This window comes from Lonchura striata, chromosome 4 (genome assembly GCF_050655825.1).
Source record: "Lonchura striata isolate lonStrDom1 chromosome 4, ASM5065582v1, whole genome shotgun sequence".
In the NCBI taxonomy this organism is placed as follows: Eukaryota; Metazoa; Chordata; class Aves; order Passeriformes; family Estrildidae; genus Lonchura; species Lonchura striata.
In genome coordinates this window covers 74,059,384-74,084,779 of record NC_140706.1, presented here as the reverse complement: position 1 = coordinate 74,084,779, position 25,396 = coordinate 74,059,384, and positions in this window count along the sequence as shown.

The window sequence follows — 25,396 nt, the reverse complement described above, 5'->3', positions numbered from 1 at the left end:
CCACCTGCTGTGTGTGCAGGTGGAAAAGAAAAATTTCTGATTGTCTTGCTAACAAGCTGCTTTGGAACTAGTTTTATTTTGTGGCTCTCCAGTGATGTGAGTAACAGGTATAAAAAACAAATGCAAATTATTAATTTTGTGCACTACAGAGGTAGTCCATGTTTGATCTCTAATACACCATAAATGCAAAATACCAAAATATGAAGCAGTAACTGTTATGGGCTCTGTGGTCTTCCAGAGAGCTTGTTTGGATGGTATAAAAGAATACACCTCTCCATATTCTGAATTTTCTGAAAATTTATTTTAAAGTATCTTTGTAGTTCTAAACCAGAATAATTCAAATATTATGAATTTGTGAATTTCTTGTGTTTTAGTAGCACTCTGTGTGGTTTTTACACTCTCAAAGACTATAGATGGGAGGAAAAAGACCATTGGTTCATTTATTAAATAAGTTTTTTCACCTTTGGGGCATCTTGTTACTGCATGTTACTTTCTTTTCTAACCCTTACACTGAAGTTAGGTCTTCTGGTGATGAAAGGCATGGTTAGGTATAAAAAAATACTTACTGAAGGGTAGCCTGTTTCTGGCAATATCTTCTCCAACCTTACTATGCATCATCCAGTCCTAATCTTATTTATCTGAGTCTGCTCCAGGCTCTGAAAGACAAAACCACAATGTTGACTAAACCTAAAATCGGTATAAAATTAATTATTTTTTAATACTGGAAATTTGCTGGGTGTTTTCTAATGCTGGAAATAATCTTGTGCATATATCTGCATGGCAAATCTTATATGTTTTATTCTTCAATTACTGTTTTACCAACGTAAGTGTCTGCACTGATTACTCTATATTTGCAGTTGAGATTTTAATAATTGAACAAGATTTATTGAGGAATAATTCTTGAAAAATGATAATATAACAATGGAAAATACTTTTTTATAGAGCAGGATGGCAGTTTGATGTACAGCATGCTTCCCAGGGGAGTGAAAATCATGTCAAGGATTTAGGAAAATTTTTGGGGCTGGTTTGTTTTCTCCTCTATTAAGAGAATTAGGTTAAGGGATATTTTAACCAAAGAGGCAGGTTGTGATGTGTTTTGCACCTTGCTGGGAGGCCAAGTGCCATGAATTACTGCAGCCTGAATTGCAAAATGCTGCTCTCATGTCAAGGGTAATGCTGTGTGTGATTTTGAGTCTGGTTGTGTGGAATAGACTGGGAAAAGGGAGCTGGGAGGGAATTTTGGTCAGTTGTGCAGTGTATTTGTGAGCTGGAGGGTTCTTGGATGGGATCACAGAGAGGGATTTGAGAACAGCAGAAGTGATTAATCCTTGTGCCTCCTAAATTCTTTCCTGAAGAGGATGGAACTTGGTGTAAATGTCAGGAATGGGATCTGGAGAGGGTGACAGGGATATTGTGACGTGGTAAATTGCCTTTTTTAAACACAGCCTTGTGTTTAAATAGGTGAGATTTCTCAGTGCCTCTGGTCAGGTGTGTTTGCTGTGCTGCTGGAGAATTCTGGCTTTTCACCCCAGCAATTCTGCAGTGCCACCCAGTCCTCGGGACTGCAAGGCACTGTTATGCTGTGGGGAAACACTTCCATGCTAATAAACTGTGGAAGAGGAAGAATTGAAATTTTTAGTAACTTTTTGCACATTATAAGGGATAACTGCAGCAGTTCTTTCACTCAGCGACTGAGAGAACCGAGTGAAACTGGTTTGTAAAAGCACAAACTGGAGCTGTGGCAATGCTGGGCTCATTTCTCTCCACCTGAGGCTGCTCAAAGCTCCACCTCTCAGGAGAATCCTGCCTGTGACTGCTCTGAGCTTCATGCTCTGGAGCTGTTGTGCTCCAAATGAAATCTGGATTCCTTTGAGATAGCAGAGGTGAGAATGAAAAGTGCTTTAGGATGTGTCCAATATTATTCCTCAAACCAATTTGAGATGGTTTTGTGTGTGGGCTTTTTTAAACTAGGAAGCCTTTTTTTTTTTTTTTTTTTTTTTCCATTATTCTTTGTTTCAATATTCAGAAAGGGAAGAATCTTCAAAAGGAAAGTTTAAGATTCAAATTTGGTATTTTCTCCTTGGTATTTGGCTTGGCTCCTAGCTTGGTACACATAGCAATCTTTTATTATCAATGACAGTTACTGTTCTATGTAATGGTCCTATAATTAATTACACCACTTCAGCAAATCTTTTTAATTAAGCTTGCTCTTCACGTGGAGTAACACAACAAAACTGAAAGACCTCTTACTGTGCTGCAGGCTTTCTGCTGACTTGTCTGTGTGTTCTTTCGTGGGCAGATCAGAGGCAGCAAAGGAAATAATACTGGAAAGACATGATCTTGAAGCAATGTTTGATTAATAAAAATCCCCTGAGAGGTGGACAAGGCTGTGTGACATGTCTGATTGCCCAGCAGGGTTCATCAATGTGCCTCAGTGGGGAAATGTGTGTTTATTACCATGTTATGTTTGCCTGACAGCAGTTCCAGCTACAAAGAGTAGCAGAGTGCCTCTGAGGCTATGGCTAAGTGATGTTCTTCTGGTTTTTAGATATGAGCATTTTTTCTGTCCCGTTTTGAGGGAATTTAGGGGCCCATGATGTGTGGGTGTTACCTTTTATTTCTATTTCTTTTCAGATTTAATTTTAAATTGAATGTCTGAGGTCAATTTTAAATTGGATGTCTGAAGTCAAAGGCACCTGAAATTAACAGCAACTTCTTTTCAGTAATTTTTCTTACCAGCATGCTTTGTTTAGATCTTGGTAAAACTTGGCCTTATTTCAATTTTTGAGGTATAGCACAATATAGAAATAACAAAACTGTTTTTAAACATGCTATACTTAAAATAGTTTAGTATTGGAAAACAGCTCTGTGCAGACTGTTGCAGACTGCAATCCTTAAATATTTTAGGAATTTAAGAGAAAAACTTTTCAAAAAAATGCTACTAACTTTTTGTACAAATATGGTTGTTGGTTTGGGAGATCTAACAACATAAAAACTTGCATTTACTATTTTATCTTGGATTCAAAACAAAAATTGAGCTGTACATGCTCTACATGTATGCTTTTAGCACAAACTCAAATGGGTTTGAAAGAGGTGAAAGCCTGGCTATGTAAAGAAGGATCTTGGTACTCAATGAAGGTTTTCCAGATGAGGAGGAGAAAGGAATAAATAATGACCAAAAAGAAGATGGTAGAGAATCAGCTGACAGAGGTTCAGCTGTTCCTGTCAGGTACAGGCAGGGGTTGGTTATTGTTGGTTTTAGAAGGCAATGCACGAGGAAGGAGGAAAGGAAGCTTTCTCTTACTCTAAAAGATACATTAGGTGAAAGAAATTAAACAAAAACCTTAAGATGGGATGCAAATTTACAGTGTGGATGTTTAGAAACACTTTTCATGACTTGGCACAGAAAAATCATCACTTAAACATATTTTGATATGGCTGTTTATCTGGAAAATATTCTAATGCTCTTAAAGGATGATTTACCTGTCAATTTTGCTACACTTTGTTGTGTTAATTAGTGGCTGTAAGGAAAATATTAAAGCGCAGAACTGGGGGAGGGCCATTAGAAAGGGGTATGTAAGCTTCAGAAGGGTAGGAATAGCTTATTTCTGAAAAATGCTAATACTTCAGAATTAGCATATCTTTTGCATGTTTGATTCAGTTTCTCAGAGCACTGAATGCAGACAGTCCTGACAATCTCTTGGGAGTGAGTTAAAGAATAATTCTTCTGTAGCTGATTGAGGTGGTGTGTCACCCTGATTCTTAAGATTTTCTAAAGCCTTCTGAGTTTACATTCTGTTAGACAACTTTCCCACACAATTTCTATAAACAACATATTGTTTTGCATTCCTTCATGGGGGTAGAAGAAGCTGATGTACTGGTGGTTTGTCCAATGTCTTTGGAGAGGTGGCCCATTCACTCTCCAATCCAATCTCACCTTTGGAAAAGTATAAAAGTTAGAGTCAGAAAATAAACTTCCTCCTTTTTGCCTCGCCATCGTGGTGGCTCGTGTGGTGCTACGTGGGAAAACTTTACCTCAGATGAAGTCAGAACTTTTCACAGTGATGGGGTTTGATATTTTTTCATATGAATCCCTGTTATAAGCTCCTGTTTTTGCACGTCTCGTGTCAGGCTCCCTTGAGTGTTTTAGCAGCATTTTAGTGTTCCAGCTGCACAGGAGCTTTTCCTGCCAGGCAAACCCGTCGTGAGTGGAGCGCTGGTTTGCTCTTCCAAGAGAGTGAAGAGCAACCAAGCTCAGATGGATTCCTCTTGTATCACTCTGGTGATTCAGGCCCTTGGAAGATTGTCTTCTTGAATTAACATCTCAGTTTGTCACTCTGCCTTTGGGCAGAGACTGTTTTGTAGGAAGAGCTTGAAAACGAGGGGTTTCTATGATTTCTTACTTCCTTCTTTGGAGTCTGAGCTTAAAAAAAAACTGCATAAAATGATTTTTTTTTTTTTCTGAGGTTTGGAAGCTTCTTCCTCCTTCAGACATCCTGATTTCTGTTGTTCTTCAGGGCGTGGTGGACACCTACAAGAGTTCCATGAGGAGTTGGATTTGTTTTCACTTGTTCTCTGCCAATGTTGCACCCTTGAGTCTTCCTCTTGCTGCATAAATAACATACTGCTGACCTGATTCTAAACCTCTTAATTCTTCATTCATCATGATAGGGGGAAGATTAATAATTATATTTTTCTTTAATATCAGTTTTTAATATGCAAATCTTCACATTCTGATTTATGCTTTGATTATTTATTTTGCTGTTTAAAAAGTAACGATTTTTTGTGTTCAGAAAAGAAAATAAAGAAGTAACATTCAGTTCACATGCATGTTTTTTATTAAAGAATTGTAGGGAAAAGCACAAAATTAGCCCTTGGAAGAGGTTTGAGCCTCCAGTGACTTAGAAAATCCTGCTTCCTCTTGGTAAGGTTTTCTTCTTGCACTATGGTTTCTTCCTGCAGACTAGAACTTGCTGATACTGATACCAGAAATATTGCTGACTTTTACTCTCCGAGACTGAGCTTTGGTTTTATTACCTAGCTGTAACAGATGTGATGTGGGCTAAATCAGGCCAAAATCTTTTTTTTTTAATCTTTCCTAGTGTTTTCTAGTACAGCTGGAAATTTCCCTGGTAAATAATGAAATTAGTCTTGCATAAAAGCCTCCTCAGAATCTTTTAAAATATAAAAATCTTATATGTAAATTATATCAATCATATCTCCTACTTAAGATTTAGTGATCGTTTCTCAAAATGTACCACGAGATTTAAAGTATCTTGCTCTGTAAATGTTCTGATTTAATCTCCTTTCCATGAGTGATCAGTGATCCAAAATCAAGTTCTACTTTCTTTCAGACTGGGCCTCACAAAGCACCTATCCCACTCTTCGTTTCCTTTTGTTCCCTCATTCCTTCTCCAAATAAATATTATCAAATGAATCAATAGTGTTGTCATGTGATTTACCTCACCTACAGTGCCAATTATATCAAACATATTTTATTTCAAACTCAGATACAGTGACTTTTTCTTATAACTTGAAATCTGGACATATTATGGAATGCTTTTAGGAAACTATTATTTTCTTAAAGGACTTAGACTTTAAAAAAACTAATGGCTTCTTTATATATTTTGATATGACTGTTTATCTGGAAGTTATTTTAATGCTCTTAAATTTTGCTACACTTTGTTGTAGTTGAGCAAGTAGTGCTCAACTAGTTGCTTTCATCTTTTTTCCTGGTCTGTTTCCATTCTGGGATAAGAGTCTTCTCAAATAATTTTTTTTCCCCTATTTGAAAAAAATGGTCAAAATAAGTCCAAATTCTTCTGCCATCTCTGCAGGTCTGTGGGACACCTCCATATATCAGTATAGGATATTTTCCAGCTTACTCTGGCAGCCTCACTTCTGTTTTTCTTATTTTGGCATACCGGGCACTATTTTGTTGCATTTGGTTTTACGCTGGTATCTTTTTGTCTTCTAGTTAAAGTGCACATAAGAATTACTCCTAAGAAGCCCTAGGATAACATCCCTGTTTGTCCAGCCAGGATAGCATCCAGGCATTCCTTCTGTAGCTTTTAATTTCCTTCTGTAGACACGCCATTTCCAAAATACTTAAAACAACTGATGCAACAATTAGCATATAATTCAGAATATCTTTATATGCCTCTTAATTTATGTCTTCATATTTAATTGTAAATAATTTGTTTGCCTTATGTCACATCTTTGTAACAGCTGCAGACAAGTAAAGGAGCAATGCTGGATGAATTAATATCCTAAAGCTTTTTATTTGCTTGGACACTACTTGATATTGACATGCTCCTTGGCAGTATTAATATTTTCCTTTTCAAGTCTGTATTTCATGCACCAAAAAACCCACCACACAATCCCCTGCTATTTGAGTAGAAAATAAAATCCACTGCTTCCAGGGCAGAAATGGATGAGTAAATCTTTTCCAGGGAGAAATGGATAAGTATATCATTTCCAAAGATAAAGCTGAAGGATCCATGCTATGTGCTCAGCCTTACATCTGCTCCACGTGTTTGTTTTCCCAGCAACCTTCCTTTACAAATGGCATTGAAGAAGTAGAGTACTTTATATGCTCAGAAAATAATAGATTAGCAAGTGAAAATCAAATTTCTGGGTCTGAACAGAGACTTAACTTCTTGTGCTTAATTCTTTCGACACGAGCACATCCATCTCCCTCACCTTGGCTTTCAAGAAACTAAAATCCCTTCCATGCATTTGTGATGGAAACAAGCTGTCCTTGCTAAGAGTCCCTCTACTTCTAAACACAGTATGCTCAGCTTGCCTTCTGTTGGTATCAGAGATTATTTTCTTTCTGTTCTGTTGTAATTTTTTTGCAAACCTGGTGTATTTTTTGCCTCATCGCTGAGTTTTGCACGAGTAGAACCTGGGGTAATTTTTTCAGCTGTACTCGAAGTTGGAAAGAAAATCTCTACATTTACTGAGGGAATTCAACTAACCTATGTCTGTGAAAATAATGTGTATTTTGTGTGGTCTGTGTGCATGCTGTTCCTTCACTGCCTATCGCCTGGTGTTGGTAAGAGCCTGATAATTTGTCTTCCTTACACTCTGATGCTTGGGAACTCCTTCCTCTCTGGAACAGCTAATGTTTAGACAGTTCAGCTGAAATGCATCCCTTTGTCAGCATTAAGGCATCACTGGTAAAATTACAGAGCAGCACGATGGAGATAATCAGACTGTCGAGGTTCCGATCCGCTCCTCTGCTCACCGTTCCAAGTCAGAGTGGCAGAGGGGACACTGGGGTGAAGGCACAGGGGGCCTGCAGTTCTAAACACCCAAAGCTAGGGAAACACTTCAGCATCGTTTAGAAAATGGAAAGTGCTCTTGTTTCATCTCCAATTGCCTTAGCCTCTGGCGTGAATAGCCGTGCTGCTGAGTCAACAGTAGCAGGGCTGCATCCACACTGGCCGAGATGGTTTTAGGGGAAATAACGCAGAAAAGGTGCGTGTGCTTCTTAAATTAAAGACAAGTGAGTGTACACAAAAAAAAAAAACAAAACAAAACTCATTCTGCCAAAATGTGCGAAACATGCATCGCAGAAGCCTCGAGAAACAATAGAATTCTGTTCTGTTACCAATGCTTGAAGACATGGATAAATATTTTAAAGGAGGGATAAACCTATTATAGAAGTATTTTGAGAAATATGTGTTTGTGTCAGGGAAGAACAACAATTTTCTTCTGTTTGTGGGTTGGCATTTTGATTTGATTTAGTGTAGAGTTGAGTTTTCAAAATCATTGCTCTTTAGAATTTCTTCTAAGACTTGCTAATATTTAGTTTCCACTGTGGAGGCATTTTTTCATGTGTGTTTCAGCTATTACAAACAAGCCAGTTTCACTTTTAATGAAATTTCACGGTAGTTTTTATTGTTGCTGTGAATCAAAGACAAAGTTTACCTTTCACATACAGCAGAGAATATTTTCATTTGGTAGGCATGTGCTGTAGCTGTCCTAAGTGAATGTATATTTGAAGTAAATTAAGAGTTGAATAGATAGCACTGAAAACTCCACCCCTTATCTCTGTACCCAAGACATATTTCTATTAAAAAGCAGGGTGGAAAAAGCAGCTCTTTCTCCTTCTGCAATTACTATCAGCTTCAGGGTCTTCTGAGTGTTTGCAGGCAGTATAAATGTGGTCACGCTGGAATTTTCATGTTCTTATTTCATCAGCACTATGATCAAAAACAGCATTTCTCACCAGGGCAAAGGAAGTGTGCTATTGTTGTCATTGTACAGATCAGAAGACGGGCCAATGTGCTGCCTGTAGGAGAAATTAATAACACCTTTCAGAAGTGGGTAAAGTTTGATTTGTTGTTGCAGTCCAATTGTAAGTGCATTAAAAAGCACAGATTTCATGGCTTAGTTTTTTCAAGCCCATACATTCCAGCTGTAGAGAAAACGTTTGTGAAATGAAACAACACTTTTTAATACTGAATTTACTTGGAAAAATGTGAGTATTTTACCAGGCCATTTTGGTTTCAGTACATTCAGCTATTTGCATGCATGGATTTAATAGAAAAATGTGGGGTGCATTCCATGTTCTGCTCTTGTGGGTGCTGTTCTCAACTCTGTGCCCTAAATCCAGTTGTAAGCTATGTGCAGGCAGCCTCGTTGGCAGCAGCAGTTCTGTACTAAATGTGATTATTGTGTGCCCGTGAAGAAAGCAGGGAGTGTTGAGCGTTGCTGTGCTGAGCAAGAGGCATCCTGGGCTCTGCATGATGTGTTTGTCCCTGCTCCAGGGTGCCTGCACACCCACCTGAAGTGGTGATGGTGTGAATCTCCATCTGTGCTGTTCAATGAAGTGGCATCATTTTAATGCTTTGGCATTAGTTAACTTCATGTGCTGCCCAACCAATGCATCCACCTCCAAGCATCTCCAAGATGCTTCAGTGTGCCCTTTCTTTGTCAAGACCATCTGCAGGAATATTTCAGTCTGTGCAGAGAAATGCCAAAAGTGCTAGTGCATTTTACTTAGTCATACAAGGCTCTTAAAGAGATTTAAAATTGCTGTTATACAAACTGATGTCACTTTGCTCAGTGTCAGCAGGTTTGGCAGGGCTAGCTCACTGGTAATGCTTTCTGGAAGTTTTAAAGGGTGAAGATCTTAGCAGACCAGCCCAACTTCTCATTTTTACTTTTTTTTTACTGTGTGTCTAACAGGCTGAGGTGAAAGAGAAGAATCTGTGCATGACTACCAATGTGTTTTGCCATTACCTGGGTGCTGTGTTCAAATAGTCATTTTCAGAGACTGAAAAAAATTTGTTATTTTTTTTTTCTGTACAGTATGAATGATACTAACTATACTTTAATACATTAGGTTGTCTTATTTACATGGGTGTCAGTTCCTCCAGGCATTCCATTTTAGTGATCTCCTATATTCCTTAGGAAAATTGCAGCTGGTGACACAATTGCCTTGAACTTATGAATTGGTCTGAAATGGGCCACTTTAAATATGGTAACCATGTTTTAAGCTGATCAAGCTTGGCTGGACTGCTTTGCTGAAGATTGACCAATCTGATGAAATAGGTATTTTTTTTAATAACTTATTGCTGTTTTTTTTCTTGCTGTCCTTTACGCCATGGGTTGAATGTTCAATTCTAGTCTTTCCCCATGAGGAAGATTGACAGCTGCTGCTTGTATTTAATAGAACTTATACAAAATTATTCAGCATTGGGACTCTGAAGAGTCAGAATCATTAAAAAAAAAATTGGTCTTATAAAATAAAAGAACTCACTTGAGTATTTATTCAAGGCACAATGAAAGTAAACACTATATGTAAAATCTGAATTTCTTATACACTAGCTGCAAAGAAAAAAAAAAACAAAACAAAAAACCTCTAAAGTATTTAAGTTAAAGGTTACCATAGTAAGATAAGTAGAAGTAGAAAGAAATCAATCTGCTAGATTAGATAACAATGGGCTTTGTGTTGGCCTTCTCTCAGTCTTGGTCTCATAGCAGGTGTTTTGGTAAAGAAATATTGTTCAACAACTCTTTGTTCAACAGGTCACATACTGTGAAGTGGGAAAAAACTTGTTGCTGGTAATAACCTGACCCCACTGGAGAGGGGAAGCAGGGTGTGAAAGCTACCCAATCTGTGCTGAAAGGACCTGGGGCATTCCCTGCCTGATGGTGTTTTATTTAAATCAGTAGATGGTATCAAAAGATGTTTTCCAGTATCGACAAGTACAAAATAGAGTGGTGTGAGATACTTGGGGAAAATGCTTGGTCTCACAATGAGCAATTCTGTGGCAGAATTGCTGAATTTCCCAAAGCAAAGATTAGGAAGAGGTTAGCCTGAGGAGCTGTGCCGTGGGGAGAGGCAGTTTTGTACTGATCCTGGTAGCTCTTCCCAACCCACAGGTCATGGCAGTTAGCCTTTCTCCTTCTAAAAATTAAAACCTAATTTGGCCTGACACGAGTCACTGAACAGCCCATTAAAAAAAATTTGTTTTGCTAAGCATTTCTTGGTACAGAGTGCCAAATAAAGAGGTGGTTTCACAAATGTGCTGTTTGAATGAAACTGGGATCACTCTGACTTTTATGGGCATTTTGGAGTACTCGGCACCACAGCTCAACAGATTCGATGATAATGAACTTTCTAGTCCATATTTGGACTTAAATACGTGTCCAACATAGGAATAAAATTCTGGATGGTGAGAGTTAGAAATATCATTAAAGTCTGGAAGGGACTCTTTCTCATGAAGTCCTACCCAAAACTGTGCTTTCCCACACTTTCATTCCTAAATTTTTGTATAATTGCCTGATGACTTGGATAAGGTACTGATATCATTGAAAAATATTCCATCCAAAGAAGTGGGCAGGCAGACAGTCCTTCAGAACCCAAACTTGAACCAGTTTGATCCTCTGAGTAAACCACACTTTATGCCTTAACCAATAAATGATGGTAGAAATGCTTCTAAAAAAACAAACCTAGCCCAACAAATCTAGAACTTCTAATTACTTTTCTCCAGATTCTTGGCTTCTGCTCATGCACTACATTTCTTCCAAGAGACAAACCTGGACCTTTGTGAAATCTGTTGTGCTTATGCCATTTGTTTTCACAGGAATTTACTTTATATGTTTGACACAAGTGACAAAAATACCTGCCAATTTTAATTTACTAGTTTTAAATTATATCCTACATGTCCCTGTGTGTCAAACAAAATACCACAAAGACGAGTCATGTTGGTGGGCAGATAGCTGGTAAATAGAAATATTGATAAAGAGTTTGGGTTTGGATATTTTATTGCTGTAATTAGGATCTCAGTCTGCACTACAAGCTAGTTCTCTTCCTTGAGAAATGTATACCAAAAAGCAAACAAAATACTCTTCTTTATTAAAGTGTTAGCATACAGCTCTGGAAAAGGCTGCCATGAAGAGTCATGTTGGTTGAATTTTAATATCTCATGCATTGTAAACGCTGAAATTGGATATGTCACTGAAAGCTGCTCTTTGGCTCTTTCAGCTTGCATGACCTGCATTTACTCAGCAGATCACTGTAGGTCCTGCTGATCTTCCCCTGACACCACTTAAACAAGATCTTTCTAATGGATACCTTTTTTTTTTTTCTTATTTTACTTAGTGCTCCTTCCCCCACCATGTAGTAGGTATTAACAGGCTTTCCTTGGAAACTGGAGCATGCATTCCTGTTCCTGCTATTTCCTTCTTCAGCAAATTTATTTTAGTGCCACAGCAAGGGAATGCTCTCTTGTGCTGCTCAGTGGTCTAATATTCAAATGGGTGATATGCTTGAGCTACCATATTGTGAATTGGCAGAAAGAGAAAGAAAAAAGGGCAAAAAGATTATTTTTTTTTTGAAAGAATTTAGGCCTGAAGGCACTCTGTAGCCTGTAGCTGCCCTGGTCTATCAAGGGGAGCTTAGCAGCGAGATATAATCTTAAAATTCAGATGGCAGTGAGTTTCTGATGTTTTCCAGCTGGCAGAATTTGGGGTGCAGCTCAGGCAGACCCTGCTGAGCAGCTCTTTGCTTGGCTCTAATACACACACCCTGCTCAGCTCAGCCTCTTCCATGCAGCTGGAATGGTTCTCTAGTGAGGATGGCACAAAAAACATGTGTGGGGGATGCTGTCTGAGTCAAAGTATGGACTTTTGAAGTGTTTGCCTGCATTTGAAATTTGCATTCAAATCAGTCAGTCATACTTAAGATGCACTCACGAAACATTTTGGCCTGAGAGAGATTTTTTTATAACATAACCTGTGGTAAGAACAGACTGGCATTAGAAAAAAATGCCATCACAGCTAATTTATGGGGTCAAAAAACAGAAGAAAACCGTGTGAGGAATCTTTTTCTGTAGGTTTACTCAACATGAAAGCTGTTGTAGGCTTTAGGTTTTCTCAACAAGCCTATCATGAAAGCAGTCCTGCTATGATATGCAGAGCAGCAGTAAAAAAGCCACAAGAGAAGCTTAGTTTTCCCCCTGTGCACCTATGAACATCATAAGTTTGTTTTACTATTATTTCAGACTATATATTGTAGCCTATCTAACTTAATTATTAGATTCAGTGATATTACATTTGGAAGAGGTCTGAGAACAGCCAGCAATTTGAGGTCAAAACCCATGAAGAATGACAAGGGATGAGATCATGTCTGATTTGGATCAGGATTTCCTGAAGCAGGATCTCCCCAGAAGGATCACAGCTTTGGTTTTTGGATGTAGCTTTTAAGGAAATCATCTGTAGTATTTGGGAAGGGAATTCCTGTGTTTGTGCTTGTTCATTATACTGTGAAGTGGTCCTCATTAGCAGGGGTCTTCTCTTAATTTCTGAATTTTCTCTTAATTACTTTTAGGATACGTAATTGTACTGCCTGAAACATTGTTCTTCACAGATCAGCACCCTGTTCCTAAAAGAAAGGCCTATATTTTGAAACTGGCTAGATAATTGCAGATTATGCTACCTGTATGTGCCTATGCTTTGTAGATTGACCTCGCTCTCATGTGTCAGAATTTTATTGCAATAATGTCATTTTTGATATAAAAGAAGATGGGAGATGTTGAGCTCTGAGCTGGTAGCACAGCAGAGTTTTCAATAAGCATTGGCATGGATTGGCAGTGATTTTGTGATAGTCTTTGGCAGCAATAGGGGATTTATATCTCACTTTTAATAGTGAAATATGTATTACTTATGAAATATTTTACTCAGCAGCATTCCCTTTGAACATTGGGATCTTCAGTTTAGGTTTTTCCCAGGCTATGTTTGGACACATAGAACTTGGAAGGGTGACATGATTTGGTGCTACACACACTGCTTCTGTGCCAGTGGAGATGTCACACAGCTGTGCTCCCAAAAGCCACATCTTTGCTACTGCTTAAATATTCAGAGATGTTGCAACAGCTCAGTTCATGAAGCCATAGAGATAATTATGTTGAAGAATGTTCATAACCAATGCTTAAAAAGATATCAAGTATCTTGGACTGTTTAAGTGACTCATTAGGGGAAAGAAAATGCCACGCTGGAAACTTCTTTAACCTTCTCACATTTTTAGTGCAAGTACGGTCCTACAAAGCTTCTTGATTTGGAAACAAATTTACAGAAGTAATTGGCATAAATGTGCATATAAGTAGGAATAAATGCATTTAAATGGCTATCTTCCAGCCTATATTTAGCCGTGGATCAAGTGCAGAATGCTCTTTCCCATATCCTTTATTTCCTTTGAATCAGTACTTTGCATGACGAGTTCCTCTCTGTAGATTGTTCTGTTAACTTTCTTCCATCTGTGTCTCCCTTTAGCCCCAGGCTGTTAAAAATGAGACAGTTTTTGAATGAATAATGCTTATGTGATGACTTTTTTATATGATTAAAGAAAGTGTGGGATGATATTTTGGTACCCTTTTTTTTTTTTTTCCACTTCACTAATGATGATATATAGACTGTAAGATTTTACAAGGAAGAAAGAAGGAATAATACTCTTCCTGTTTGATCCTGTTCTTTGGTAGGAATCAGGTCCTGTTTTGACTTTGTTCATTTGAGCTCAAGTTTTTTCTAAAGATGATAATTGGTGCCTCCCTTAATGTTGATTAAATTGGAGAAAAATATTATCTAACCTGGTAAAGTAAAAGTATCCTTTAACTTGAACACGTGGAAAGAAATATCACAAGTGTTATTGACATAAAAACATTAAAATTTAAGAGCTTAATCTCCTTGAATTCAGTATCAGGTTATAATGAATATTGGTGGTATTTTGCTGCTAAACTCAAATGTACTATCATTACTGTATTTCAGTAGGCTGTATAGATCTCTGACAGGGTTTGTGAGTGTCAGCATAAAGAAAAGAATATTTTTTTCAGAACTACCTGTAGCTTATATTACATTTGGCCTTTGAATTATCCAAGAAACTAACCATGTGAAAGTTAGTTGTTTAATGGAACAGCCTTTCAAGGGTTTCAATATTAAAAGGATAATAAAGACAGGAGTCAGAAAATATAATGTTAAACAATGGGTCCACTTCCTATCCCTGACACCCTATGGAGTTATTTTGAAGTTAATTAATCTTTATTTCACCCTTATCTATATAAAAGAAAAGTAAACAAGACCCATGAACTACCCTCAAAAAAAATGCCTTCATTGACTCTAATGGAGCTATTGACATTAGCAAATCTGTGATTTAAGGAATTAGCACTCTGTCCTCTCAATTTGTGTTCCTTTTAATAAAATGTTGAGAAATGGATAGGCATACAGGTAGCCAAAGCTTTAAGTTACTGCAGGAGATATGTTAAAGTAGTTGGAAACTTGAGTGAATTTAAACCTTAAAAACAACAAAAAACACAAAAAAAACCTCCCCCCACAAAATATCACCACAAGCCACAGTTTTTTCTGTTCCACTTGGAGAACATCTGGGGTGTTCTGTGACTGGGAATTTAATCCTTTTTTTTTTTTTTATGGAAGTTCTTATTTACTTTAGATATTTAAGGGAGTACAGAATAGAATTTAAGGTATTGGTCAAGGTTTATTAAAATAAATACTAAATGGGGAAAGCAGGCAAAGGCTTCAAAACCTTTCAGCTGTTGTGATGGAGCTTTATGATCTATTTCCCCTTGTTGGAAGTGCTGGGTTTGACTCAGCTGAGAGTCCTCCAGCATTTTGGTTGCTGTGTTGGTTGATGAATGGCTTGGGTGATGCAGAACGGATGGATCTTGGTGTGATCTTCACCTTCCCTGCAGCAAAGGGAATTTCAGGCAAATTTGGGCAAAATTACCTGAAATTCAGGCAAAAAAAAGCAAGGCAATTTCATTATTCCACCAGTAACAAGTCTCAGGGGTTGCTCTGGACTTGCCTGTGGCAGCAGCTGAAGTGTGTGCATGCATGTACAAATGTTCACCGTGGCTGCTCTGTCACTGGCACTTTGCCTTTTTTGCAGAGAGCAGCACAAAATTTGTAGTCCGAACCAGAATTTATCTGGTGTGTTTGAGAAAAACTTGATATTGATTTAGGGACTGAGAAGCAATGGTAGGGAGTCATTAATTTTTTAATGAGCAGAAATGGTTGGGCACATCACTTTGTTTGTCATATTTGTGTCTAGGTTTTTTTTTTTTTTTTAATATATATGTGTGTCTTTCCCATTCTCTGATTGAGATTTGTAGCCATACAAAGACCTGTAGAACTATGACTCTGATGTGAACTTACCAACTACCCAGCACAGCTATAAGAAAGTAAGGTCAGGGATCAGTGAGTTATGGTGACTTCAGCCTTTTAAGGAAGGTATGTGCAGTGATCTTTAAAAACAAACAGTTTTCCCTGTGTGAAATGAGTAGGTCTTGCTTCAGTTGCTGGTAAAGAAATGAAAACATTGCATATCAGATAACACAGCTGGGATTTTTCCACATTGTTCACGGTCTCTGTGTTAATCTCAGACATTTAAGAGACTAATAAGAGGGATTAGTCTAATTCATTTATTCATTCTCTAAAGACATTACATTCACAGTAGATATAGGGATGCTGACATGAATGGGCTTTGGTGATATGTCAGCAGAGTTCAGGTTTGATTTGCTACAGGTATTGGACTACTCGCATTAAAAAACTCTCAGAGCAAAGCCTGCATCTATATATTTGTCCTGAGACCTGTAGAATAGATTTGATTTTTTTCTTTTTTTAGAGGAACTGAAGTTTTTAACTCTTTCTCTAACATATTGTGGTAATTTGCTGTAAATCCTGGGGAGGAGGTTAATTATTGCAAACCAAAGTTAGAAGTAATACTAGTTACAGAGGGATTGAAGGATAGCAATAATAAAAAATAACATTGATGCATCAATAATAAAGTGAGTTGCTCTTGCCGTGCTCAATGAATTTAGAAATAACCCCATAGAAGCAAGTTTTTAATACATTGTGATTAAAAACCTCTAAGTTTTGATGTTATGATACTTGTTTTATGTTGGGTATGGCCTTGTGCACTTGTACCTGACATAATTGCTTGGAAATGGCACAGAAGTGTAATGAATTCCCTTTTTCTGTAGTACCTTTGTATATTAAAGCCAGCTAAGGAATGTCTGTCTTTGTACAAGTGTGTATATAGTCATATTTGTCTCTTGCAATCTCCCAATTGATGCTCTTGGACCTTTTCACAGCGTGTCAAGCAAGCTATTAACATGCACTTTATATTTTAACGTGCACTTTAGTTTATAAACATCCTGGTAATTATGTTTCTGGTTTCCTACATCTGTGACACACAACAGGCTGAGACTTTTTCCTTTAAAAATTTAACGCCGTGTGGGATTATTTGGAAATGAAAGTCACAACTGAAACCGTGTTCTCAAGGTCTTTTAATCTGTGCTGAATAGTCTGGAGTTTTTAGCAACTCCCAACTTTCATCTAGCACTCAAATGCTGAGCCCATCCTGGGCTTCTCAACACATTTCCCACTGGTCCTCCACGGCACCTGCTGTGCTGCCATCAGCCATTAATGTTCAGAGGAAGCCAGCAGCTTGTTAGGATTTGTCTGAGACATGCAGGAGTGCAGATGGCATTTTCTGTCTGCCTCTACCTGGAACATCTGCCAGCAGTCAGATGTGAGAAAGCCCAAATGAGAAGGAGGGAGATAATGTTTTTAAATGGAATTGAATAAATATTTTTTCCAGACAAATTATTGCAGTTTGCTTGAGGTCATAAAGGAAAAAAAAATACCCATGTAAATGGAGGGCAGAATTAGCTTGCTTGCTTGAATTAATTGAATGAATTTATATATTGTGTGGACTTCCAATTCCATTTTTGAGACATTCTGTAAGTTGGTTTAGAACTTAATAGATCAATGCTATAGTACCTAGGGAGTTTTCTCCTTAATTATGCCTAAGAATCTATCAAGCTACACACCAGACAGATGACTGGGAACAAGTTTTTCTATGCTGTTAGTAGTTTTGCTTTTGGTCTTGATGCAATTTTAAATGGTTTCTAATTGTATTTGGGATTGTTCAGATTCAAATGGCATTGTTTCCTTCTAAATGACCTTGGTGTTATGAAGAGCCTGACAATATGATGACTGACTTTGCCATCTCATCATGTGGACAAGAATGTCTGAATTTATTTCTTGCCGAATCAAATGCTTTTCCCCCCTCATACCTTATTCTTCACAAAGCCTTAGTGTGGTAAGGTGTAATGTAGTGTCCTTTACAAAGCTTTTTTCCTGGAAAAACTACAGCTTGGTAAAAAGTAAGCATGTGTATGCAAAAGCAGAATCTGTGCCACAGAGAACTGATAAGCTGCATAATTCTCAATCATCTCCGTTTTCACTGGACACATTTTTGCATTCTTGATTTTTGTCAGTTTAGAAGGTGAGGGGGTTTGGCTTCTGAGATTTGGCTGAGCGATTTGGCTTTCTCCTCCACTCTCCCATTTTCCTTCAGTTCTTAAACTGGTCTTGATCCATGAGCACTTTTTCTTTCGCTGTCTCTGGTTTCCAGCTGGGAGAGGGCAGTGAGCTCTGAGCATGGCACAGGATGGGATGGAACATCCTCTGGCCAACTGGACTCACCTGTCCTGTATCCTCATTCAACTTCTTTCTTACTCCCAGCCTATTTACTGGGGAGAGGAGGGGAAGATACTGAGATATAGACAAAGCCTTGGTGCTTCAGGAAACTATTTTTTTTTTTTCTTTTCACCCAGCTTTGTTGTGTCCACTTAATTGTTCAGAAACAGCCAAAACAATGTTGTGTTATTTACACAGTTTTAGACACACAGCCAGATCCAGCCTGGATAGGAAACTCTGCCCAAGCTAATTAAAGATAAACAAATCTTACATAGATTTAACAAGGCATTTTTTTTTCCCCTATGTAGACAAAGCATGCTAGAAAGTGCTGAATTGTGCAGGAGAGATGAATAAGATTAGAGTGCAGTGGACACAATAAAGCTGTAAGGCCCCACTCCATCCCCCCCAGTTTTACTAAGCTCAAAAGAATTTACTAGATTTGAAAGATGGATCATGTCAGTAAATCTTAAGATTTGTTGGCTTGCCAAAGAAGGAGGAACAGGATAATGTGGCTTTTTGTTTACAGCAAATTTTGACTGTGCAAATGAGTGCAGAACAAGAAGTGAGGAGGACTGATTGCTGATATCAAAACCAGCTGCTGGGCAAAGATCTCATCCTGTTACACTTGCAAAGCCTCTTGGCTTTCAGAATAAATAATACAGGCATTTTTACATACCTTTTTTTTCTTTCTCAGAATCTGTACAGTAGAATCTTGACAACACTAACATGAACTGTGACACAATTATTCACCCTTAAATTTTGAAGAGCTATTAGTAGAGAGGCATATTTTGTGTTAGCATATTATGAAGTTAACACAAGGATTGCTTGAAAGCCCAATGTCCACTTTTTTCATGTTTGCAGTTAAGCTTCTAAGACATTTTTGAGAATGTAAAATCATCAGGTAGTTCTTGAGCCCTGTGGTACCAGAAAAGAGTTTTAATTAATGCCTCAGCAATAAAATTGCATCAGTACTCTGTGTCTTTTGCATCCTTTAAATAATTGTCTTCATTCTCATTTGAGTTGTGATTTTCTGCCTTTTCCACGTCCTGTTTTCTCCGGAATAAGAACTAGAGTACTTTAGGAACAGTGGCAGTCTATCACCTAAAGCAAAACATGCAGATAATTTGCATTTTGAACTGCTGACCTGTTTGCAGACCTCATTTTTGCTCTCATTGGAAAGCTCCAAAAACGCCTGCTATAACCTTCCAGCTGCTAAAAAGGGAAGTATGTAAAGCAGGGTACCAGACCTCCTCCTGTCAATAGAGCTGAATAGCTTCAGCTATTGTCAGTCAAGTAGATACTAGTGCTATTACACTTACAAACCCCGTGTTCCTAATCAAAGTCAAGTGTTTGCCATTTCTCTGAGTGGAGGAATTTGACAGCCTCAGTTAAAAGTGATGGAAACAAAAAGACAACAAGCAGTTTCTTGGAAAGGAGAAATTAAGGAAAAAAAACCAAACAACTAAGGAGATGGTCACAGTGGCAAATTTGGGGTGGGATTTTCTTTTGTTTGCTTTTACTTCATAAACCATCAACTCTCTCAGACTTGCACAGTGCAGCAGTGATCCCATCTGGGTAAAAAATCCTCTCTGCGTGCTCAGCATTCTCATGGTGATCAGGATGGGGGTCAGGAGGGAAGGACACCTGCCCATGCTCTTGACTGACCCATGTCCTAAAGGTGAGTTGTAACAAAAGGAATGAAGTCTTGTCATGAATTCTTGGCAGAGATCAACAGGGGTGAGGCAGAGGCTGCTCAGTGGGACAAGCAGCTCTCAGGTGTGTTATTGCTGTGCTGCTCTCCAGATACAGCTAAATGTAAATATCCACTTTTAAATATCATAGTCCTTTGTTGTTTTGGAGGCTTGAAATGTGTGGCCTCAAAATGGCACCTATATCCCCTTGAAAGATGAGTCTGCCTATGTAAAATGGGCATACCTGCCACATCCAGAGGGAATACCTAAAAATCTGCAGGCTGGTTACTCTTCCCTTTGATATTAGATTTAAAAACAAAGATTTCCTCATAAGATTTTCTCTCTGTGAGCTGTAGTGATTTTTTTTAAAAAATGAGAAACAGTAATATAATTTGGTTGTGCAGAGAAATACAATATGTGCCAAATGATTGATCACTTTTGGCCTCGGAATCCTCAGGCAACTATTTCGCAGTACATTTTAGGAGTAGTTTGGAAGATATAAATAGATCATCACAATCTGTGGCAATTAGCAGATAAGAAGAAATAACAATCAGTTCTGTATACTGGATATGTAGTAAAGCTGGATTTTAAAACCAAAGGGAACACAAAATTTCCCCTTGCAACTCATGATTCAGTCCTTCTGTGTTGGAATGCAGCAGCAGAGAAGCTGATTTGTGGAATACAGTTTAATGACATGTTCTGGTTTAACCCCCACTGTAACTCAGTCCTGTTGCTGCTGACCCACTCTTCTCCAATAGGAAAAAGTGAGGAAACTTGTGGCTTGAGATGGAAACAGCTTAGCAGGTAAAGCAAAAGCTGTGCGTGCAAGCAAAGCATTAAAGAAGGATTAAATTCACCCTTCCCAGGGGCAGGCAGGGGCTCAGCTATCCCAGGAAAGCAGGGCTTCATCACACAGAAGGGTTACCTGAGTCTGTGTTCTGTGTGATGCCACATGGATCATCATATGGAGCATTCCTTGGGGCAGCTGGGATTAGATGTCCCAGCTGTGTCCCCTACAAACTCCTTGGACACCTCCAGCTCAGTCACTGGTGAGATAAGGAGAGAAAAACACTGCTGTGTCATTAACTCTGTGTTCAGCACAAACCCAAAACCCCATCCTAACTGCTGTGATGGAAACCAACTCTACCCCTGACAAAACCTGCCCTTGATGCAGTAGAAGATGCTGCCTTGCCCTTGGTTATTTTTTTATGCCTCCCTTCTGAAGAGGAGACATAACTGATTATGAAATGGATGTCAGTGTGGTTCTTGAAAAGCCCATACCATTTCTAATAGAGTAACAATTATCGGGTTATGTTTGACCTCACCTGTCAAAGTGAAGATCTAGGGTCATTTGTCTGCATGCTCTTTAAAGGACTGCTCTCAATGAGAGAAGTTTGGGGGTTAAGCACACCAGGTCTGTGCAAGCTTTTCTTCAGGCCTAGAATAGAAAGAACAATACCAACCTCCTATTCCTGGAGATGCGCTTGATGCCTTTTTCTTAGTAAGATCTTTCAGACCCAAAGAACAGCTTTTGTGCATCAAGACTTGTTATATTGAGCTATGTTAGCTGATTCTGCTCAGTTTTCTCCACATCCCACCTCACTTGGACATTCATGACTCAGTGGGAACAGCACATTTTTGTGCATTCTGTCTCTTGCTTAAAAAGCTTGATTGTATTATGGCTCTCTAAAATGGTTTTAATCTAGAAAAGAAATGCTTTCATCAAATATAGTAGAACAGAAGTCAGGTTTACATAAATACATGGCTAATATGCATTCATAGGAGGTAAATGTTTTTGGTAAGGAGCCTTTCATAAATTGTCTGTCCTAAAGGTAATTTTAGTAGCATGTGGTAAGCTTGCTGGTTTCATCTGTTATGCACCCTTTGCCAAGTGTGCAAAAAGAAATGTCATAAATTATGAATTGATGATTTAATCATGTGTCACTTCGTTACTGCAACTTAAGGGCAGATACTCAGGGGGAAAATAGGGCCCCATTTATGGAGCTTCTGGTAGAATATGGTAAAATTCCACACACTGTTGCAGATGGAGGATTTATCCTTGGCAGCAGAGCTGGGGATTCCAGGCTGGAGGCTGTGGTTTTGAGTGGAAAGGTGGGGTGTGCAGGAGCCTCAGCACCCTCCTCTTGAGGCACCACGAGTTTCAGCTGCTGGAGGATCACGTCAGTCCTGCCCTGCCATTTGCTATGTGAATATCACTGCCTTTGTTCCACGTCATTCTCAGTAAGAATCCTCTTTCCTAAATGGGGTACTGCTCTCAAGAGGCATAAGCCATCATGTTACTTTATCCCAAGTTCATCATTTTAATGTGATCATGCAGTAGGAAAATGCAGCAAAATTCAAGCTTTGAACTTACTGGTTGTTTTGTGGTATTTTTGTTGTTTTTTTTTTCCCCTTCAGTAATGAAATTTATAATTAGCATGTTCAAGATGCTAAAGAGAATGCAAGCATGTTAACAACTCTCCAAATGTCAAAATGATTTTGCAGTTGTTATTGGTTGTTCACATTAGGGAAGATGTTTTCTACTGCTTGGTAAGTTTTACTGTCACAAAATAGAGCAGAGAAATATTGAAGAGCATCATTCAAATCTGCAAACCAGCAGGGGTTGATGCTAAAGGCCATAACTGTCTATAACTGTTCAAAGCATCCATTCATAACAATTGGTGCAAATATTGCTTGCTCTAGTCAAGTTTATCTAAAAGAATATCTTCTGTATTAGAAGATGATAAAATAAGCTTTAAAAGAAGCCTCTTAATAGTGCTACCAGTTTTCTAAGAGAGAAAGTCATGCAAGTAATTTTACATAAGGATTATTATATTAATGGACTTTCTTTAGAGCAAGTAAAAACGTTCAGGATGATCTCAAGGTAGTTCACTTGCTTCAACAAAATCTTACAAAGTTCTAAGATGTGTCTTGATCCAAAGAAACATAAATAAAAAAACTTACTCTAAATCATTTGCTTCATAGAGTTGAACTATGCTGCAAATATGTTTTTTACATAATAGTTAAATTATTATCTGGAAAGATTATAGAGATCTATCACGCCAAAATGAAAGAAGAGATATGGCATATTTTTAGGATACAATCTTCTGATCATTAGAGTATTCTTAGAAATTAGTCATGAGCAAAAATATGTTTGGAATATAATTGCAACAGCATGAATGCTGATAAAAAATTAAGGTACTGTTGTGTGTGTAGCCAGAAGAATTACTGATTCATGTAAAACACTGATTTCTTTGCAAGTCTGGAAGATGAATGCATGTAGTACACCAGAACAAAAGCTCAGTTGGGTAGAGCATTGTGTTGAAAAGGCAAAGGTTGTGAGTTTGAGCCCATGTGGGCCATTCACTTGAGCTGACTCAATGACCCTTGTGGGTCCCTTCCAACTCAGAGTATTTTGTGATTCTGTTTGCATGTTGACAATCACAGTCTTAGATATAAATGTTTTCTTCAATTCTGTTGCATCTATATCCTCCTGTAATTTTTAGCATGATATTATTCACAGTAGCCTAACAAAGCATATTTGTGTTAAATGAACCTGTTTAATCTATCTGCGAAAGACAGTTAAGAGGTAGATTACCTTTAAAAAAAAAAAAAAATTAAAAAAATTAATTATGGAGTTACTATCCAAATGGTACCAAAAATCCCATTACCTTAAGTGAAAATGCAGAAGAGCAAGGCAGAGTAGTTGGGTCTTCTATCAGATGGCACCTAATTTAATCCAGGTGAAGTAGGTGCCATGATGACCATGCACTTTTTTCTGAGGATCATCAACTTGGTCAAAAAAAAGAATAGAGCATGTTCTGTTGATCTGTTTTATATATCTGATGCTGGCACACAAGGTATACCCGGTTTTTCATTTCAGAAATTTATCAATCATCTCTCAACCATGTCTGGACCTTGGAAAAACATCCTATAAATGAGGGAAATTAAGCTTTCTGCTGCCCTAGAACAAGATTATTCCTCTCTTTTTGGCTAAAGTATTTTTCTAGGGAACAGAAGGGCACACTTCTAATACCATAAACTGCAATAATTATGAAGTCTGCTATACCAGTAGCTTCACTGAATGTAAAGATACTGGCTAATGGTGACAGGAACAGTCTGTGAGCTGTGAAGTGGTAGCTTATATATATTGCTCTGTATCTGCAGTGAAGCCACTTACATAATCTTTAGTAAAATATTACCTTCAATTCTGTAAGGCATAAATTCATCAATTAAGTCCGTAGTGAATAATCTGTAACATTCTCAATTTCTCTACAGATGCAGAATGTGTGTGGGTTGATCAGAGTAGCACGTTTGACTCAATCAAAGTATAAGCCTTGGTTACTGAATATGGATAACTCCTTGGTAGCTTTCAGGCTGTTCTGTTAATTAATCATCTTGCTAGTTGAAAATTGGTACCTTTTTTAAAAATGAAAGCCCTTCATTTTAAAGTTACAGCTTGTTTACTGAAGTGTTGTCATGACAAAATGCATCTATTAAACTTCCAAATTCTCCTACTGTTTTCAAGAGGTCCTTATTTCTAAGGACAAGAGTAATTTTCTACTATTGAATTTTTAATCGATTCCATAAAACATAAATAATTATGACAGTGCCTATAGGCAGATCAAGTAAGGATTTTGTGTTTAAGAGTTTGTATCTATTTTGGAGGAGGATGGAGGTAACACTCAATTTTTTTTCATAGATTTTTTTTTTTTTTAGTGGCTTCTTGAACCTTATTCAGGGCTGAATCCAAGGCACACCAGTGGCCTGGCTTTGTGTGGTGCTGTGGGTGATGCTGGAGGTTTGCAGCTGCCCCTTGAGCCACCCTAATATGGGCAGTATGAGATTGATCCAAGGATTAGCTCTGTGCTGTCCATTTGCTTGAAGCCAATTTCCATTTTCTTGTCAGAGACATGTCTTGACTGGGCACGTTGCAGCCAGCACTGTGAAGGCAGAAACTGCTTAAAGTGGAGCTAGATGAGCAGAGGAATCTTTTCTTTAAAGGTGGCTGCTATCTGCTCCTTTGGGAATAACCCAGCCAAAGCCCCACAAGGTCTTTTCCCTGGCAATAGGGAAAGAAAGACCCTGGGTTTCATTTATTGTTGGAAGATGCTTCCTCCTCTTCAAAGTCTAACCATGCTAATTCTCAGAGTTAAACACTACTTTTGCTGAACCACATCTTATTATCCATATATCTGCTGAAATGCTGCACTGTGGGATGGGAATGCATGTTATTTAATCCCAGATAGGCAGATACTTCATCCCTTGGTAAGCAATTAGATTTTCACCTGGAAATTACTTTTCATTCAAAATGTGTTAGGTGAAAATACAAATGAAAGTACCCACAGCATTCAAAACAGATAATATGTGTACTAAGGTTTTAGACTTTAGTGGAGAAATAAGGAAAGCATTTCTACACAGAGGTAAAATGGGAAAGATTACTCTTTCTACCTCCATTCCTCTGACCTCCTGAGCTGCCTCCCTGACCAGAGAGTTGGAGTGTATCTCCTAGAGAAAGCAATGCAATGTACTCTTACCTTGCTTGTTATTTAATTAGTCAGTTTTGATGAGGCTTTTGATTTTTTTTTCTTCCTAGTACGTTAAGAATGTCTTCTAAAAAGACTAAATAGAAAAATTGCTAATATCAACAAAGCTGTGCTTTTCTATCATGTCAGAGATAAATTCCCAGTATT